General features: G+C 40.6%; 1 pseudogene; it reads left to right on the forward strand.

The window, feature by feature from the left end:
* Positions 1-2942: 2942 nt before the first annotated feature.
* Positions 2943-20426, forward strand: LOC120238355 (annotated as a pseudogene).
* The last annotated feature ends 1150 nt before the right edge of the window (positions 20427-21576 follow it).

Below are 21576 nucleotides of genomic sequence, written 5' to 3' on the forward strand. Positions count from 1 at the left end.
CTAAAAATTTGCAGTGTTCAAACATGGAACAGACAAAAGTTTCAGGTAGCAGATTTCATTCAACAATTATTCATGCATTCAGCTTCCTCACTTGTTACACACATGTGTGCTGGAGTGATGGGGTCTATCAGTCCACAAGACACCTTCTTATCTTCCATGGGTCACAATCTTGGGATGCATCATATATAGATAGTTATTTGACATGGATATTCTGGAAAGATACATCAGGATTCTTTTTTAATATCTTTTCAGGAGACAAGACATATGTATAGAAAACAAAATATCAGCATTAGATTTAAATTAAAGGTCAAGAGAACAGCAAGCAGTGAGAGTCATTCACCAGGACAAGAGAAATGTGCTCGGATGGTTCAGCAATATTGCTTAGAACCAGGGGTAGGTTTGAGAGAACTCTACACAGGGTTAGAACTTAGACAGTGAGCCAGGACATTTCAGGGAGAATTGGGCAGAGAATCATCTAGGTAGAGTAGTGCATGGAGTGTTCAGAGATCAGGGAATGATTCAACTTTACTGAATAAAGAATTCATAAAGGTAGCTGTAGAGAGAAATCCAGGTTGTAGGAGAACTTGAACAATGTCAGCTTTTCCCAATTTTCAGGAAATCATGTCATTATGCCATTATCTTTATGACTTTTGTATTAAGCATATACCATTTATTACTTACTTGGTAATCTTTTAAGATTAATGGACATCTTTTATGTTGCCTCATCCTAAACTCTTCTATCCATACGTTTATGAGTCATAAAATATCTAATAAACATGATAGTGAATCTGTAACTATTAAAAGTATTTACCTGCATATCTTGCAAAATCAACTTGCTTACCCCTCATGGAGCATGGACCACATTTGGAGAATTAATGTTTTAAAAAATGGAAAATCCCTGACTTTTTTGGAATTTAAGTAATGTAATAGGATCTGGACTTCAGAGAAAATTCATCTGGTGGCTACATGTCAAATGAACAACTTTGGGAGGTAGGAAGATCAGTTAAAAAGCAGAATCTGGTTTAGCATAAACAATTAGGATGGGAAGAGACGTTTATTTTATTTGTTTATTTATTAATGTTGATTTATTTTTGAGAGAGAGACAGACAGAGGATGAATGGGGGAGGGTTAGAGAGAGAGGGAGACACAGAATCTGAAGCAGGCTCCAGACTCTGAGCTGTAAGCATACAGCCCAATGAGGAGCTCGAACTCACTGACCCTGAGATCATGACCTGATTCGAAGTCCGATTCTCAACTGACTGAGACACTCAGGTGCCCCAGGACAGGAAGAAATGTTTAAAAGAAACTTTACAATGAATTAGATGTGGGAGCAAAGGGAGAGGAAATTGTCTGAAATCCTGTTAAATAGATAATACCTATACCTAATATTTTAAAAATAATTAGCTTTTTAGAGGCACAAGGAAATCGTTTCCTGAAAATGAGATTTTGGATAATGTACCAGTACAAGTACTTAGGGAAGAGGATTTCATTAAAAAAAAAAAAAATGGACAGATTTGGGTGCCTGGATGCCTCAGTCAGTTGAGCGTCCAACTTTGGCTCAGGTCATGATCTCACAGTTCACGAGTTCAAGTCCTGTGCTGGGCTCTGTGCTGAGAGCTCAGAGCCTGGAGCCTGCTTTGAATATGTGTCTCCCTTTCTCTCTGACCCTCCCCCACTCACACTCTGTCTCTCTCTCTCTCAAAAATAAATAAACATTAAAAAAAAATTTAGGGGTCCCTGGGTGGCTTAGTTGGTTGGGTGTCCAACTTTGGTTCAGGTCATTATGTCACGGTTCGTGGGTTCAAATCTTGTGTCAGGTTCTGTGCTGACAGCCCGGAGCCTGGAGCCAGCTCCGGATTGTGCATCTCCTCTCTCTGCTCCTACCTCGGTTGTGCTCTGTCTCTCTCTCAAAGATAAATAAACATTAAAAAATTAAAAAAAATTTTAATGGGCAGGGCTATAAATATGAAGAAATTGTATGACCTGAAGCCTAGCTTCTTGGTTTTCAGCACATGAACTCTACAGCATTAGCCGATTCTGGAGAGGTCCAGAGACTCAAGTCACTGGGCATTCACTAACTTACTGACCATGTTATAAGCTGTGTTTTATAAAGTGGTCAGATAAAGCTCCTACTTTTCAGACTATTTTACAGCCTTTCCCAGGGAAACCAGCAACTGTGCTTCCTGATGAAATCCTTTTATAATGCAAAAATTGAGGGCCACTGGTTATGAACGCAATCATAAGCATGTATATCTATTCTCCCTTGGCATTTTGTGAGCTCTGTTGAAACTAAACCTTGTCTTACACTCTGTTCTGCGTCTGTTACAGACACATACATAAGTTCTTAGCAAATTGCTATTATGCTGGGTGCCTTCTAGAAGAGTTGAGTATTGGCCCTATTATTGGAAACGTTGAGCTACCAGGAAAATATATTTTATTTAAAAAAAAGAGTTCAACAGGGACGCCTGGGTGGCTCAGTTGGTCAAGCATCAGACTTCTGCTCAGGTCATGATCTCACAGTTCATGAGTTCAAGCCCCGCATCAGGCTCTGTGCTGACAGAGCGAAGCTTGCTTGAGACCCATTCTCTCTCTCTCTCTCTCTTTCCCTTTCCACACTCATGCATATTATCTCTCTCTTAAAGTTAATAAATAAATTTTTAAAAAGTTTAACAGCCAGTGTTTTGTGGATTGGGATGAACTCATCTGATCGCTTACTAATTTCACTTTTTGAGTTGAATAAACCTCTGAACCAGTGTCAACAAGGACATTGCACACTTGAGTCAATGTGATTTTGTACTTCTGGCTGTCAGTTTTATTGCACAACATTCCTTCTTAATGTGTTGTGTAATGTTTTTCTGAGAAACAGGGCTTTACTATAAAAGTGTCTTCAGTGATATCAGATATGAGAATCTGAATTTATCAAAGACCACTAAATTCTAATGATGATTACATCCTCTTTTCCAAAATACGTGGCAATATTTGCCATCTTTGTCCCATGTGTCGGTGCACTGGACACTTTCATCGCCGCAGTGTATAAACATGCTGTCATTTTACCAAACAGGACAAGAAGTCCAGTTCCAAAAGAAGAAGACTTTGTCCTGATGAATAGGAACATAGATGTTTTGGAGAACGCAGTTCAACTGACAGCCATGGAAAATATTATCCTTTCTTTCGCTGGCTGGGATAGTGTAAAGGAAATTTGAAAGTTGGAAAGAGTATGGGCATTTGGAATTTATGAAAGACTATTTTGCTCATACTTGTTTCGACCAGGGTGCATATATCATTGTTACCCCAGAAGACAGAATTTATGGCTCGGTTTTCACAAGAGAGACCATTTACCTCTATCTGGAAGATATTCCAGACCCTAAGGTGAACTGGATTCCATGTACAGATCCCCAGAGATAATGTCATTAACCTTTGATTGTTGGACAAAAAGTTGTGATATTGTAAAAATACAAATAGCAAATTCATTAACCTTGACTAGTATTCTTTTCTGGCAATCAGTTTATGGCCCTGGACCCACAAGCCTCTTCATAATGTGTGCCATCTGGCACGGCTTTAGATGATGATTCTTGGTGAAGAGCCAAAAATTAAGTCCTCCATTAAGAGAAACCTCGGGCTGCACGTAGCCCCAGTCCCAGTCCCAGGAAAAGCCTCAGACTGTTCAAGGCTAAAGCCATCCTCAGACCGCCCTCAGTTCAGCTAATCAAAAAGAAAAAATAGAAACATTCCTATGGTCTGAGTCAAGGCTGGAAACTGCAGATACAAACTAGCCAATTTCTCACTGCTTGTCTGAACCCCATGTGGGCCCTTTAAACTCACCTCACAACTGGTCATTTTCAAAGATTCTCAAAAGTCATGATTGGGTCCCACCAAAAGTAATGAACACCTCACAGACACTGAATGGTCGAAGCTGTAATTGTAACTGGTGCTTATATGATGATGCTACATGTACTGTAACACCCTCATCCCTTACTCCTTAAAAACCCTGTTCGCTATTGTTCTTGGCTTCACCTTGCTGCCATGACACCAGCAGGCTGGGTGAGCCCCTGCTCAAGCTTGTAATAAAGACCCTTTTGTATTTGCATCGGTGCCGGCTCCTTGGAGTGAGGGGCCTAGACAAACTAAACCAAAAACTCAACCAGCTTTTCTGCTTCTGTACAAGTGCTTGCACTACGGGAAACTAAAACCTAACTAGCTCCTTCCGCTTCTGTACCATTGCTTAAGGCTTGAGTTTCAGCCTCCCCGGAACTATCAGGCAGCTGCACACTGCCCAAGGCCGAAGAAACTGCCCACCACATCACTCCACCACACTACCCTGGCAACACTCAATCAGGAAAGGCCAGCAGCCACCCTCCGCCTTACTGAAGGAAGGGCCTAGGGAGAGAGAAGTTAACCTGTTAGTCGCTGAACAAGACCCTAGACTCGCTCTATGATTGGCTGAATTCAAAGGTATCCTAAATGTTATAATTGGATCCCGCCAAAAAACCTGATGGCGGGAACCAATCAAATATGGTATATGTTCATATTTAAATATCAACCAATGACAAACCTGTAACCATAGAGATCCCCTGTCCCTCCCCACGACTTGTTTACTCCTGTCTATAAAAAGGCTGCAAAGGCTTTTTTCAGGGCCTCTCGGCGTCACCGGCGACGAGTGTGCGGAGGTCCGGGTTCGAACCTGCAAATAAACAACCCTTGCTGATTGGCTTTGACTCTGGTCTCTGGTGGTCTGTTTTTGGGGTCTCTCGAACTCTGGGCGTTTCATTGGTTGGTTATTTATTGTGCCTTTCTTTAATGAATGGCCTGTGTATATACAGTTTTTATAATAAATATGCTCCATTGGGTTTCAACAAAGTGAAAAAGCTGTAATAGCTAGGACTTCTGTTCCCAAGTAAAGTAAATTCATCCATGAATATTTGCCTCCTTTGCAGCAATGGTAAAAAGAGAAATGAACTTAGGTTTCCAAAGAGCTCTGATATCGCTCTCATTTGCCCTGTGGTGAGTGTGGGAGGTGGAAATCCCACAGAACTTGAAAAAGGAAATATTGTCACCAAGACCACAATGTGCCACCTCCTAGCTGTGTGATGTGTGGCACCTAAATGCTTCGCATCTCTGTTTCTTTATCCATGAAACTGAGATAATAAAATTTCCTGTCCTACTTCCTGTACACAGTAGATGAGAATGTCAAGTGAAATGATACACGTAGAATCTAAACACCATTGTGCTGCCTCCAATGTTAGCCGTCTCTATTCCCTTTTTATTTTTTCACAAAGAGAACTGGATCCGAACATCTTTGTTTTCTTGTTTTTGAGAAAATTAAGCAATTATTAATAGCTATAGTTTAAGTGTAACTTTCTAATGTTTATTTCATTTTTGGGAGACAGAGATACAGAGCACGAGGTGGGGAGGGGCAGAGAAAGAGGGAGATCCGGAATCCAAAGCAGGCTGAGCTGTCAGCACAGAGCCTGTCTCGGGGCTTGAACTCATGAACCAGGAGATCATGACCTGAGACGTTTAACCAATTGAGTCACCAGTTGCCCCGTTTAAGCATAACTTTCTTAGGGAAAATCTGTATAAAATATAAGACATATTTGTGAAATTATTTTAGGTGTGTTGACTTTTTAAAATGGTTTATATGTATTTCCTTTAAAAGGCAAAAATCTATGCATTAAAAAGTAATTTCATTTGCTGACTTTAAATTTGCATGCATCTGTTCTGAACTATATCCATTGTACAAGAAAACGAATGTCTTTAATAACTTTGACATCTGGAAGTGAATGGGGAGTCAAGTCCGATGCTGCAGCATAAGAGCTCTACTGTGTGAGCAGTCTTGCCCCATGAGTTTCAACTTTGAAAAATAATCTCTGAGTGTTGCATCGTCTATGTTTATAATAACAACGTTAACATTAACCCAATGTTTACTTTGATCATGAGGTTTTTTTCCAGAGCAGGAAGGACTCATTATTTGCAACAATCCAAGACGCTGATACTAACATTCACTCTATTTGCCTGGGCTGATAATACTGACTTTCCTAGGGGAAAGAGCTCCTGAAGCCTGAGAATTAATCTCAGATGAATTATTTTAAGTTGGGGAGGTGGGTGACTGGTGAAATTTCAATATTAATGAGGGTTGCAGACATTTATTCAAATGGTAAGCTTTCAGCTTTGACTTACAAAAGGAGAAATCCAATATTTAATATAATGGTAATATTGGTTTAAAGAAAAAGCCACCCCAGGGCGCCTAGGTGGCTCAGTCAGGTAAGCATCTGACTTTGGCTCCTGATCTCCCGGTTTGTGAGTTTGAGCCCTGCATCAGGCTCTGTGCTGATGGCTCAGAGCCCAGAGTCTGCTTCAGTTTCTGTGTCTCTCTTTCTGCCCCTTCCCTTCTCACATTCTATTTGTCTCTCTCTCTCTCAAAAATGAATTAACATGAAAAAATTTTTTAAAAATAATAAAAATAAATAAAAATAAAACATGCTTTTAATGCTACCATTTTTTTCCCTAGTCATATTTATACCTAAACGAGATAATAGAGAGCCACATGGTAAACCTCGTGTATTTAAATACTATCACTTGGAATACTGACGTGTCTCATACTCCTTTGAGCTGTACCCATGAGGAACTAATAGAAGATAGCAAAATGCCCTAATTACTTAGAAAAAGAAAAGAGAAAAAGGAAAAGAAAATCCGTGATAGTTTTATTTAAGGTTTTAATGAATATCAATGGTAAAAACGTTGTCCTATTTTTCCCGAGAGCAAAAAAAAAACAAGAAAAACAAAAGAAAAGGTCTGAAACAATAGTCATAAATCTGTCCTTTCTCTTCAAAGGTTAAGTCAACTGATCAACTGTAGAGAGGGTGAGAGATGATGGAGAGAACCCAAATGGCTTCTAGAAGCAGTAAATCCATCAGTTTCATGGGTTGTCCTCCTGTAGTTCGAAAGTCCATAATGGCCATTATTTCTTTATGGAACATCTACTTGGTTCCAGGTACCTGGTACATATACATATTATCTCCTTCAATTTATAACTATTTCCATTTTTCATATCAGGTGAAAAAGGAGGCTTGTGATATCATATTGGTAATTAGCACAACAGGAAATCAAATCCAGCCGTTTCCATCTCAGCCCCCATCACTGAGTAGACTCAGAGCTCCTGGATGCACCGTAGTGTATTTGAAATCACCAATGACCAGTGAATCCACTCCTTTGACAGAATGTTCTGGTTGTAAAAATTGTTCTTTTCTGCATGTCTGTTTCTCTTAACTTTAGTCTTTGTACTGCCTTTATTATTTTATAATATTGTTGTTGTATATATATGACTCCCCTCCTTCAGATTAGAGCCTTTCAAAGATTTGAAGCCACCTATTATTCCACCTATTTTATCACTTCAATCCCTTTTATTTCTGGGTTAATGTCTCCAGTGTAGATGGACTTGGCTTTGAAAAGCAATTTCATAGTCTAAATCTCAGGGCAAGAGAGAAGCAGTTATGTTATAATGACAGATAAGGAAACCGAGCCAATATAGTGAAGTCCGTCTGTTCGTTCTTTCGTTCGTTCTTTCTTTCTTTCTTTCTTTCTTTCTGTCATTCGTTTGTTCTTTTTTTCTTTTCTTTCTCCTTCCTTTCCTCCCTCCCTCCCTTCCTGCATCCCTCCCTTCCTCTCTTTCTTTCTTCCTTTCTTCCTTCCTTCCTTCTTTCCTTCCCTTCCTTACTCTCTCTCCCTCCCTCCTTCTCTCCCTCTCCTTCCTTCCTCCCTCTCTCTCTTCCTTTCCTCCTCCCTCCCTTCCTTCTTCCCTTCCCTTCTTCCCAAAATATTGTAAGTACATAATGCTGCATTTGTTCTCTATAGAAGTTGATTGACATAGGACCGACTAATTACTGCTTCCTAGTAAGACTATGGCTAGAATTCTAGAAAAGGTTCTCCCCATTAGAAGAGTGTGTTAAATTTCAAGCCCATCATTTGCCTGCCTGGAAGCACTTTATAAGAGAAAGCTTTCCCTCTCTTCCTTCTCCTCTTCCTCCACCATCTTTCCAGTGCTTCAGTCTCACACTGCAATTGAGAATCTGGCACATTAAAATAGGTTAGCCTTCAGGGGAGGTTGGGGGATGGGCAAGATGGGCAAGGGGAGTGGGAGGTACAGGATTCCAGTTATGGAACGAATTAGTCACGGAATGAAAGGCACGGCATAGGGAATATAGTCAATGGTATTGTCATGGTATTGTATGGTGACAGATGGTAGCTCACTGGTGGTGAGCACAGCACCGCATATGGAACTGTCGAATCATTATGCTGTACACCTAAAACTTACGTAATATTGTATGTCAATTATACTTCAATAAAGATAAACAAAATAAAACATGTTAGCTTTCATAAAGATGAAGATTATGTTGCATGTGAAATGTTAGACGTTTTCTGATTTGATTCTTAACCTAGAGCTTGTGTTCTAACTAACAGGCAAATAAAGTATCATTCTGGAAGATTAGAAATCACTAAAATACAGTAACTTTAAGGCAAGATCTATTAAATCAGGTTTGGCTACACCCCTGTGCAACAAGGCTCAGCTGCATGGCCAAGGACAAGTCCATTTACGTTGTGGCAAATATTGGGGACAGAAGCCATGCAATGCCAGTGACCCTCAGTGTCTCCCCAATGGTTGTTACCAGTACAACACTGATGCAGTGTTTGATTCTGAGGGTAGGCTGGTGGCAAATTACCAGAAGGTAAGAATTTCTTCTTTTGTTTGTTTGTGGTATGTGTGTACACTCTTTTGTTGAACATGGCTAAGAAAATTGTTATGAATTCCTTTCTTAATTATTATACTTTAGTTGAAAAGAGGGTTTCATTTACTTTGGCTTCATACAAGGGTCTAAGTTTGAACTAATCATAAAATAGAATTTGGCAGAATACTGAATGTGATAACAGTCTCACAAAGGTGTTAATAGTCTCTGAGAAAGAAGGAGAAATGCTCTTTCATCCATGATTTAATACCAGGTTAGTTTTTTGGCTCACTTAATCAACATTCATAACATGACTAAGATTTAGTCATTCATTCTATTAGGACTCTTCCCTTCCCTTCCCTTCCCTTCCCTTCCCTTCCCTTCCTTTCCCTTCCCTGTCCTTCCCTTCCCTAAATGTAAGTAAGCTCTATACCCTGCGTGGGGCTTGAACTCATGACCCTGCAATCAAGAGTCACATGCTCTACCAACTGAGCCCGCCAGGCACCCTCCTTTAGGGCTTTTTTGATTGCAACATTAGAAACCCCCAGATGAAATTTACTTTAAAAGCACCACAGAATTTCCTTATGTATCTGAAAAACTATCAATCATGGGAAGGGTAGGTCTAGTTTCAGATGTAGTCCAGAGGCTTAAAAGACGTCAGCCATTCCTCTAGCTCTCTTCACCTTTGTTACGGCTTTTACTTGGGCTGTGGTTTTAGAGGCCACATAGTGCTCACATTTTTTAGCAGCAAAATCCAGAGGAAGAATATAATTGTTTACTCCTAGTAAACCTGCATAAGCCTCATACTGCCTTGACTCCAGTTAGGCTACGTGCCTTCCCTGAGCTGATCCCTGTGGGACAAAGGACAGGCTGCCATCAGAGTGTAGGGTGGAGGAGGGAGCAATCCTCACTCAAGGGGAGGGGGGATAGCCAGACCACACACGTATACACATCAAGCCTAATGGTACATAGGAGCGGAGCAAGTACTCTTGACCGAGGCAAAGTGGATTTTGGAGCAACAATAAAGCTGGAAAAAAATTACCATGGGCTTACTGATGAACAAGTTTTAGCTATTACATTGCCTAAATTCACATTAAATGTACTTCACTTACATAAACCTAGCAGTATCAAAGGGAGATATAACAAAGTTAATTTTATTAACATGTGTTAGACCTCATACTGGCAGTGTTGTCAGTATCGAAAGAATACAGTGATAAAAATCTGAAATTTACAAGATTCAAATTTTCAACCTGTGATGCTAAGACAAATATTCACCTTTTAAATATCATTTATAGATATGATTTCATTCATTAGTTGTGGAAGGGTGAAATTTTCTGATTAACATCATAGTAATAAAACTTCTAGGCAGTGGTATATTGGGTGTGATTTACACAAATTTATGTGTAAGAGTTTTAAATATGCACATCAACATGGATGGGAAAAATTTTTATGGATATGAAACACCTCTGCTTGGTAGTTTTCTTATGAATTTCCCCCTTATTTGGTTTTTGTTAACAGTACAATCTTTTTGCACCCAAAATTCAATTTTATTTCCCCAAGGATTCAGAATTTGTGACTTTTGAGACGTCTTTCGGGAAGTTTGGCCTTTTCACTTGCTTTGATATTTTTTCTCACGATCCGGCTGCGGTGGTGATGGATGAGTTTCAAGTGGACAGCGTTCTCTACCCAGTGGCACGGTACAACACGCTGCCCCTTCTGTCAGCTGTTCCTTTCCACTCTGCGTGGGCCAGATCCATGAGGGTCAACCTGCTTGCTGCAAACACCCACAACACCAGCATGCACATAACATGCACAGGTAACTCGCACGTGTCCTGCAGCGAGTGGCCGTGACAATCTTAGGAAGTTTTCATTGACTTTCAAGCCACACTTTTCTTTAATAATTCTTTTATTAACTTTAATGTCACAAAATTAATAATAGCATGGATTTCTATACTGACATGTTTTAAGGACCATTATCCCTATGAGTACTGAAGGAGGTAAACACTATTATCTCAATTTCACATGAGGGAACATTGGAGTTAAAGAGAAGCCAAGTCACATAAACAAACAAACAAATGAATGAACAAACAAAAAAAGCCAGATCTAAGCAACTTTTCCATCATTAATAGTGAAATAAATCTGGGGGGCGGGGGCAAGATGGTGGAGAAGTAGAAAGCTCCGTACCTTTCGCCTGCACCCATTTCTGAAACAGAGAAGGCCTGAAGTCATGGGACACTGAGCCACAGGAGTTTCGGAAGAGAAAGAGACAGAGTACACTGGGAGGGAAACCTCATAAGTGCGTGAGTGCAAACTGCGGAAGATAAAAGCGGGATGGGACCCAGAGATACGGAGGGAGGGGGGGGAACCCGGCTTGAGTGCAGCTGCGGTGAGTGATAAACCAGCGAGTGGTGGTGAGCTGCTGCGAGTCCAGGGGAAAGGAAAGAAAAACTGAGGTTGCTCATAGAACCGTCCCTGGAGAAGAGAAAAAAACCTCAGCTTGGAAAAAGTGTTGTTTTTTTTTTTTTTTAGCTCTGGCTGGGGTGCTGACTTTAAACTAGGTGCCCCAGTCCCAGAAGGCGCCAGGAAAAACTGCAGTGCGCGCCCAGCACCATCCAGGGCGGCGGCCTGGGGAAGTGGAGGCAAGGCCTGCGGCGGTGGGGCCTGCAGCCCGCTGAAGCGGCGGCGTGGGGCGCTGCGGCATCCCAGACTCGGCGGGCCTGAAGTTGCTACGTTCGGCAAACTCACTTGGGTTGTATCGCTGCTTGACCCGGCGGATCTGAGGCTGCGACACTTCCCCCACCCCCCACTCAACACCCCGGCAACAGGGAAGCAGTGACCTTCGGACCTTTCAGGGCGGTATAACAAAGCCCGCAGACTGGGACCTGGAAACGAGGCGGGGCATGGAGCATAGAGCTCAGCCCACCCTGGCTACATCCGCAGCAAATGGAGATCAGACCCGAAGAAGTGATTTGCAACACTTGGTTGAGAAGGGACTGGCACGACATTCGTCTCTGCACAACCACCAAGGCAGGGCCTCAGGCAGTGGCCAGCAGGCACAGTGGAGACAAGACCTGCCAACCCCAAACCACGCCCATCCCCTCCAGATACCTGTTTTGTTGTTGCTGTTTTTACCTGAGCCTGGGTTTGCGTGTTTATTGCTTTTCTCTCTGCATTTGTGTACCTTTGTTCCCTCTGTGGTTGTCTGTTTTCTTTTTCCAGGGCTGCCTCAAGAAACAAGCCAAAGTACACATGGTGGAGAGTCCCAAATACCACTGCCAGTAGGGAAACAAAATAACCAAATGCTCAACAAGAGAAACGAAGAGACACCATCCAAAGAACACTTCCTGAACAGACAGGCCCTGAACAGTCAAAAATCCCTCTCTAATACAGCAGAACTCGCAAGGGCAGAGTGTACAACAAGCTTTTAAAATTAACAAGAGATAGAAAGCTAACCAATATGATGAAACGGAAGAACTCTCCTCCAAAGAAAATCCAGGAAGAAATGACAGCTAAAGAACTCCTTAAAACAGATATAAGCAACCTAACTGGACAAGAATTTAGAACAATAATCATAAAATTAATCACCGGGCTTGAAAAAAAGCATGGAGAACATAGAGAAACTATGGCTACAAACAATACGGAGCTTAAAAATAGTTATGATGAATTAAAAAATGCGATAAATGAGATACATAATAAATTGGAGGCGTCCAATGCACGGATTGAAGAGGCAGAAAGGATAATAAGTGATTTAGAAGACACTATTATAGAAAAAGAAGAAACTGAGAAAAAGAGATAAACTAATCCAGGAACATGAAGAGTCTGAGAGCTCAGTGGTACAGTTAAATGGAACAATATCCGTATCATAGGAATTCCAGAAGAGGAAGAGACAGGGAAAGGTGCTGAAGGAGTCCTGGAACAAATTATAGCAGAAAACTTCCCAAACCTGGGGAGGGAAGTAGATGTTGAAATTTAAGAGGCACAAAGAACTCCCCTCAGACATAATTTGAATCGATCTTCTTCATGACATATCATAGTGAAACTGGCAAAATATAAGGACAAAGAGAGAATTTTGAAAGAAGCTAGGGATAAAAGGGCCCTAACATACAAAGGGAAACCTATCAGAGTGGTGACAGACCTATCTAATGAAACGTGGCAGACCAGAAAAGAATGGCAGGAGATCTTCAATGTGATGAACAGAAAAAAATATGCAACCAGGAATCCTCTATCCAGCAAGCCTGTCATTCAGAATAGAAGGAGAGATAAAAGTCTTTCCAAAGAAACAAAAATTGAAAAAATTTGTCACCACTAAACCAGCCCTACAAGAAATCCTGAGGGGGACTCTCTGAGGGAAATGTTGCAAGGAACGCAAGATACCAGAGACACCACCACAAGTATGAATCCCACAAAGGACACAATGACTCTAAACCCATAGATTTCAATAATAACACTGAATGTAAAGGGGCTGAATGCTCCAATCAAAAGACACAGGGTAGCAGAATGGATAAAAAAACAAAACCCATCTATTTGCTTTCTACAAGAAACGCATTTTACACTGGAAGATACCTTCAGATTAAAAGTAAGGGGATGGAGAAATATCTATCATGTTACTGGAAGTTGAAAGAAAGCTGGGGTAGCTATACTTATATCAGACAAACTGGACTTTAAATTAAAGACAGTAACAAGGGATGAAGAAGGGCATTATATAATAATTATAGGGTCTATCCATCAGGAAGAACTAACAATTATAAATGTCTACACACCGAATATGGGAGCACCTAAATATTTAAAAAAATTAATCACAAACAGAAACAATCTTATAGATAAGAATGTGATAAAAGCAGGGGACTTTAAAACTCAACTTACAGCAATGGATAGATCAACAAGACAGAAAATCACTAAAGAAACAATGGACTTGAATGACACATTGGACCAAATGGATATGACAGATATATTAAGAACTCTACATCCTGAGGCCAAGGAATTCACTTTCTTATCAAGTGTGCATGGAACATTCTCCAAGAAAGATCACATACTGGGACATAAAGCAGCCCTCAATAAATATAAAAGGATTGAGATCATACCATGCACACTGTCAGATCACAGTCCTTTGAAACCTGAAATCAATCACAGGAAGAAGTCTGGAAAACCTCCAAAAACGTGGAGGTTAAAGAATACCCTACTGAAGAATGAATGGGCCAATCAGGCAATTAGAGAAGAAATTAAAAAGTATATGGAAACAAATGAAAATGAAAACACAACAATTCAAAATCTATGGAATGTGGCAAAGGCAGTCCTAAGAGGAAAGTACATTGCACTCCAGGCCTATTTCAAGAGATTAGAAAAAGCACAAGTGAAAAATCTAACGGCTCCTAAAGGAACTAGAGGCAGAGCAACAAAAGCACCCCAAACCCAGTAGAAGAAGAGAAATAGTAAAAATCAGAGCAGAAATAAACAACATAGAGACCAAAGAAACAATTGAGGAGATCAATGAAACCAAGAGTCGGTTTTTTGAAAAAATAAACAAAATTGACAAACCTCTAGCCAGGCTTCTCAAAAAGAAAAGAAAGAGCACTAAAATAGACAAAATCATGAGTGAAAATGGACCTACTACAACCAATCCTGAGAAATACAAGCAATTATCAGGGAATACTATGAAAAATTATATGCCAACAAATTGGACAACTTAGAAGAAATGGACAAATTCCTAAACACACACTCACTACCAAAATTCACACGGGAAGAGATAGAAAACCTGAAGAGACCCATAACTAGTGAAGAAATAGAATCAGTTATTAAAAATCTCCCAACAAATAAGAGCCCTGGACCTGATGGCTTCCTTGGGGAATTCTACCAGACATTTAAAACAGGATTAATACCAATTCTTCTCAAGCTATTCCAAAAAATAGAAATCGAAGGAAAACTCCCGGACTCATTTTATGAAGCCAGCATCATTCTGATTCCCAAGCCAGACAGAGATCCAGCAAAAAAAGAGAACTACAGGCCAATATCCTTGATGAATACGGATGCAAAAATCCTCAACAAGATACTTGCAAATCAAATCCAAAAGCACATAAAAAGAATTATCCACCAAGATCAAGTGGGATTCATTCCTGGGTTACAAGGCTGGTTCAGTATTTGCAAATCAATCAAGGTGATACATCACATTAACCAAAGGAAAGATAAAAACCATACGATCCTGTCGATAAATGCAGAAAAAGCATTTGACAAAATACAGCATCCCTTCTTAATAAAGACCGTCGAGAAAGTCAGGATAGAAGAACTTACTTAAACATCATCAAAGCCATCTATGAAAAGACTTCAGCTAACATCATCCTCAACGGGGAAAAACTGAGAGCTTTCCCCCTGAGATCAGGAACACGACAGGGATGTCCACTCTCACCACTGTTGTTTAACACAGTGCTGGAAGTCCTAGCATCAGCCATCAGACAACAAAAGGAAATAAAAGGCATCAGAATTGGCAAAGAAGAAGTCAGACTTTCACTTTTCAGAGATGGGACATGATACTCTACATAGAAAATCCAACAGACTCCACCAAAAGCCTACTAGAGCTAATATATGAGTTCAGCAAAGCTGCAGGATACAAAATCAATGTACAGAAATCGGTTGCTTTTTTATACCCCAACAATGAAGCAACAGAAAGAGAAATCAAGAAACGGATCCCATTTACAATTGCACAAAAAGCCATAAATTCCTAGGAATAAACCTAACCAAAGACATAGAGATCTGTATGATGAAAACTATAGAAAACTTATGAAGGAAATTGAAGAAGACACAAAGAAATGGAAAAGCATTCCATGCTCATGGTTCAGAAGAATAAATATAGTTAAAATGTCATTACTACCCAAAGCAATCTACACATTCAATGCAATTCCAATCAAAATTGCACAGCATTCTCCTCAAAACTAGAACTATCCTAAAATTTGTATGGAATCAGAAAAGACCCCGATGGTCAAAGTAATATTGAAGAAGAAAACCAAAATAGGAGGCATCACCATCCCAGACTTTAGCCTCTACTACAAAGATGTCATCATCAAGACAGTTTTTGGACCCAAGAGTGTACAGCCAACTAATCTTTGACAAAGCAGGAAAGAGTATCCAATGGAAAAAAAGACAGCCTCTTTAACAGATGGTGCTGGAAGAACTAGACAGCAACATTCAGAAGAATGAAACAAGATCACTTTCTCACACCATACACAAAATAAACTCAAAATGGATAAAGGATATGAATATGAGACAGGAAACCATGAAAACCCTAAGGAGAAAGCTGGAAACCTCCTTGACTTCAGCCGCAGCAATTTCTTACTTGACACATCCCCAAAGGCAAGGGAATCAAGAGTAAAAGTGAACTATTGGGACCTCATCAAGATTAAAAGCTTCTGCATGGAAACGGAAACAATCCATAAAACTAATAGGCAACCAACAGAATGGGAAAAGATAGTTGCAAATGACATATCAGATAAAAGGCTAGTATCCAAAATCTATAAGGAACTCATCAAACTCCACACCCAAAAAACAAATAACCCAGTGAAGAAATGGGCAGAAGATATGAACAGACACTTCTCCAAAGAGGACATCCAGATGGCCAACAGACACATGAAATGATGCTCAGCATCCTTCCTCATCAGGGAAATACAAATCAAAACCACACTGAGATACCACCTCACGCCAGTCAGAGTGGCTAAAATGAACAAATCAAGAGACTATAGATGCTGGTGAGGATGTGGAGAAATGGGCACCTTCCTACACTGTTGGTGGGAATGTAAACTGGTGCAGCCCCTCTGGAAAACAATGTGGAGATTCCTCAAAAAATTAACCATAGAAGTCCCCTATGTCCCAGCAATAGCACTGCTGGGAATTTACGCAAGGGATACAGGAGTGCTGATGCATAGGGGCACATGCACCCCAATGTTCACAGCAGCACTCTCAACAATAGCCAAAACATGGAAAGAGCCTAAGTGTCCATCAGCTGACGAATGGATCAAGAAGATGTGGTTTATCTACACAATGGAATACTACATGGCAATGAGAAAGAATGAAATCTGGCCACGTGTAGCAACACGGATGTAACTTGAGGGTGTTATGCTGAGCAAAATAAGTCAGGCAGAGAAGGACAAATACCATATGATTGCACATATAGGAAGATTAGGAGGAACCTAACGGAGGACCATGGAGGAGAAGAAGGGGAAAAATAGTGGGAGAGAGGGAGGGAGGCAAACCATGAGATACTCTTGAATGCCGAGAACAAACTGAGGGCTGATGGCGTGGGGGAAGCCTGAGGGGGGAGATGGGCATGGAGGAGGACACTTGTGGGGATGAGCACTGGGTGTTATATGGAAACCAACTTGACAATAAACTATTCAAAAAATTAAAAAAAAAAAAAAGAAAAGAAATAACTGGAGCAGAAAGAAAAAAATAGTGAAATAAATCTTTGTGCTTAAGGTGACAAAAATCATTTTAGATTTAATGAGGTCTTTAGAGTTTTTCCTTCATTGCATCCATGTTCAAGGGATATAAGCTCCCCTCTTGGCTTCTTGGTTATTCGTTGATCTCGGTGAAGAAACTTAAACACAAATAAATTACATAGGCCAACAGAGAACTAAAATTATTATTTGTGTTTGGGGAATTTTCTAGTTGTTGTTAAGTTGGCTAAAAAAGAGGTAGTTTAAGTAAGAAAGAGATGTCACCCAAGCCAGCTGATAATTTCAGGGCAAGCAGAACCTTATGGAGGACACGGAGTCATACTGGAACTATGCCAGGCTAACAAGCTATCTCCTTAACTATCCTGAAAGTGCTTATGCTTTCCTAAGGCCATATCTAATTTCTTCGGGGAATGATTCTATGAATTTGTGACCATGCAAAATTTGCAACCAATGTTTGTGTTACCTTGTGTCCCCAAAGGGAGTGGAATCTATGTGCCAGAAGTGGTAAAAGTGTATCACTATGATGTGGAAACAGAGTGGCCTGCTGATGCTGTCAGAACTGAAGTCCGGGCCTTGAAGTGAACCCACCTATCCTGCAGCTGCTGATTGGAGTGCTTATGCCAGAAGTGTCAAGCCATTCTTGTCTGAACAGTCAGCTTTTCCAGGGATGATTTATTTTGATGAGTTCACTTTCATTGAGGTTAAGAGAAACAGGAAATTACACAGTTTGCCAGAAAGACCTGTGTTGTCACTTAACTTACAAGATGTCTGAGAAACGAACAGATGAGGTGTATGCACTAGGTGCTTTTGATGGACTGTACACAGTAGAAGGTCAATGTACAGGTAAAAACTACTGACATAGGTTAGAGTGGATTGTTTATGTTTTTCTTCTATATCATTATTGCATTTCTTTAAAAATTATGCTGGATTCAGTTACTTGGTAGCACATTACATTTATCACTGACATTTCCCCCCAGAACACTTTATTTATTTAGTCTTAGCAAGAACAGGATTTCTTTTCTTGGGTGCAAGGTAAAACATAAAGCAGCTTGACTGGTTCTCAGCCAGCTGGATTTGAAAAGACTGTAACTTCCATGCATTCTCATTCTGTGTCAGGTTACTTTAGAACATAGCTTTCCAAACTGTCTTCAACAGGAGTCCATTATCAGAAGTTCAGTTCACATAATGATGCAGTGCAATGCAGATGCTTGATTAAAATTTAAACAAATATTTTATTTATTAATTCAGTTCGAATTAGAAACAGCCATAATTATGAGCAATGGCAGTCTGACTTTTAAAGTCTGATTTATTGCATTTCACTTTATTAAAGAGAGAGAGAGAGTTAGTCCTGACCTATTGAACTGATTTTAGAATTCACTAATAGTATATGACCTCCAGTTTGAAAAGACTGCTTAAGAGATGTAGGGGATAAAGGCAGGCTACCCCAAAAGGAGCCATTTGGGCATGAAGATTATTGTGACTTAAAAAGCAATCAGAAACCAGAAGAGTCAGAAAAAAACTCTTTACCTCCCCCACCATTGTTTATAAGAATTTAGATCTAGGATCTGCTTCAGGAAGACAACTACCAGCATAGACAACAATGTCAGGACATGAACTAGGAGTGGCAGACAGGGGGGTACCTCACAAGCCCTGTTTGATCCAAGGCCTCCATGTCCCATGGTTTCTAAGAGGTCCAGCAAACATTTGTTTACCAAATGGTTATTCTTTCTCATCTTTCTATGAATTGCATTCCTTCCCTTTGAAGTCCCAGACCCGTATGCCCTTCTCCTCACTCCCAAATGATATGAACACCTCATTTGGCCTGTTTTTGGAATTTCCATGTCTGTATGGATTCCCATACACACATTTTAAAGTTGACTTTCTCCTGTTAATCTGTCTCATGCCCATTCAGTTCTCAGTCTGGCTAGAAGGACCTTGAAGGCGACAGGAAATTCTTCTTCCCTGACAGATGCAACTTAACAGATCTTCCTCTAGTCCTTGAGATCGTGTCTTTCACGGAGAAAATATTTCCAGGATCTCTGACTACTTATCTCCCCTTTGCCTACCCAGACATGCACGTTACTGAAGTGTCAAACCACTGACCTGAGAACTTGTGGGGACCCCATGGGGTCAGCTTGCACCCAGTTTGAAGAATTCTCCCTCAGTGGTGCCTTTACAACATGTTATGTTTTCCCACAGATCATTCTCATTGGAAGCCAACTTGCTCCTGAAAGACACTATGAGGTAGGAGGAATTCAGGATGATCCATTTCTTTGAACAGATGGGGTAGACAGGCATAATGAAAATCTTTGACATTATGACACACTGTTGCAGTGTGCGGTTCACATTATGTAGGCAGAATTTTAAAGACATGGGAAGCTTTAATATGGAGAGAGGTTGTGGTTCTAGACGTCTTTAGGTGGTGACAGAGAACTTGGGGTTCACTTTTTCTACGTAAAGGTGATGCTCAGGTCCAAGGTAACAGTAGGGTTATGGAAAAATAAAGATATTGATTGTGACGATGGTGTGGAAGGTGTGGAAGGCCCGAGGTAAACACATTAAACAATGCACCTACAGCTTATTTCATGGGGATATTTTGAGAACTTGTTATAGTGACAGCAGTAATGATAGTAATAATGGTAGTGTTTCATGAGTTAAAAGAATTTTTTTATACTCATCTTTTTTAACCCCCTGCGCAATAGTTTATTTGCTGCACTTTCACCCAAATCTCTCTACTATTTGACCTCTAGATCTGACACATGGGTCTTCTGACATCACATCCCATGTGCCTGTTACTATTTTAGAGTGATGTTGTCAGAGGAGGTCTCTGAGCTGGAAACCAAAGCTCTGCATGGAGTTAATCCTTTGCTTTCTTTGATCGGGTTTTATGAGATGGCCGTCTGAGGAACCTCTTTGCTTGTCTTAGTTATGGCCCTCCATAACAGAAGAGTGTTCGAGAAGGACCCTCCGCGCTTAGGGCAAGGACTGGGGAGATGATAAGGATAAGGAAGGGGATAAGGATCCGCTCCCTCTGGCAGACTTTTAGGATTACCCTGGCAAAGAAAGGGAGAGAGAAAACAAAAGCATCATGTCTGTTTAGAAGAGATGTCACAAACTGGCCAAAACAACAAACTTAAAATTTAAAAAACGTTGGATGGGTTGTACATGTTTTACATTTTCTGTGTCTGATATAGCACAAACTCATTTATGTGTGAGCTGCATGTGTGAGCCATGTAGATGCAATGTAAGTATATGTAAGTATAGGTATGGGTAGTGGACCCTACAGTTAAATGGAGGGGGACTTAGAAAACTCCCTACTCTAATGTATGCAAATGTTTTTCTATCATGTGTAAATACACAGGGGGCACATTAAATATGCAGAGGGCTTTTGATCCTAGTTGATTAAGATTTAGGAAGTTAAAAAAACAAGGGCATCTTGTAAAGTAATTATGAATAACTTTTTAACTGATTAAAATTCTTCTATTATCTGTTTGTTATACTCTTAAATTCTATTTGCATGGAAATAAGATCCTTAGGACAGAAATAAAAAAGAAAAAAATGATCTCCTTCAGACCACACCCTGTTTCCTTCTGGAATTATTCCATGCTAAAACGTATCCATTCCTGATTAAGCTCCCTGGATTCATAGATTTGTTGCAGCCTGTGCTACCCTGGGAGCTCCCTGGGAGCTTCCTTAGAAAGGGCCTCCCTGTCACCTTTCCCCCACTGTCTCCTGGCACCCTAAGCTCTTTTTTCCAGCCAGTCACTGATTAACACTGGGAAGAAATACACAGGAGAGCAGGGAGCTTTCTGGTTCATGCGGGAGTGGTTGAGGATCACTCTGGGTTGGGGACATGTTAGTCACCCAGAAGATGACAGTTGTTAGCCTAGATTTTTCCCAGATGTGTATTTCCCTTCCATTTCATTCAACCCGGTTGTAGGAGGCTGGAGATATTCTGGACAGCAGGCGACACCCTTGACCTCTGCTCCCATCGTGTCTGGATTTTCTCTCCAAGGGCTATGACATTCAGATCCTAAGATTGTACCAGTGCCCCGGACTCTTTGATGCGGGACATGGGCATCTTCTGTCCTAATGGTCTTGTGCTGGCTTTTTCTAGGCTTCTTTCCTCTCTTTCCTAGATAGGTGTCTGGTGACTGCATTGTACCTGGTGGCCTCAGCCTCCTCACCACCTTTCACCCCGTGCATCTTATGTAAGTGACCTCTGCCCCCTTTCTCCAGCTTGACGACTGCAGAATCACCAGATCCTGTGTTTCTTGGCTCCTACTCAGCATGACTCAACAAGCAAGCTGTCTCTCCGGAAGGTGTTTTGATCCTTATCTTTTAATACCACTTTTTATTTCTCTGACTTGTTGTCTCTGTCCTTGTCTCCCTCCCCCTTTCACTGTATGTGCCAT

Source organism: Hyaena hyaena, unplaced genomic scaffold, assembly GCF_003009895.1.
Source record: "Hyaena hyaena isolate Hyena2069 unplaced genomic scaffold, ASM300989v1 scaffold_204, whole genome shotgun sequence".
NCBI classification, from domain to species: Eukaryota; Metazoa; Chordata; class Mammalia; order Carnivora; family Hyaenidae; genus Hyaena; species Hyaena hyaena.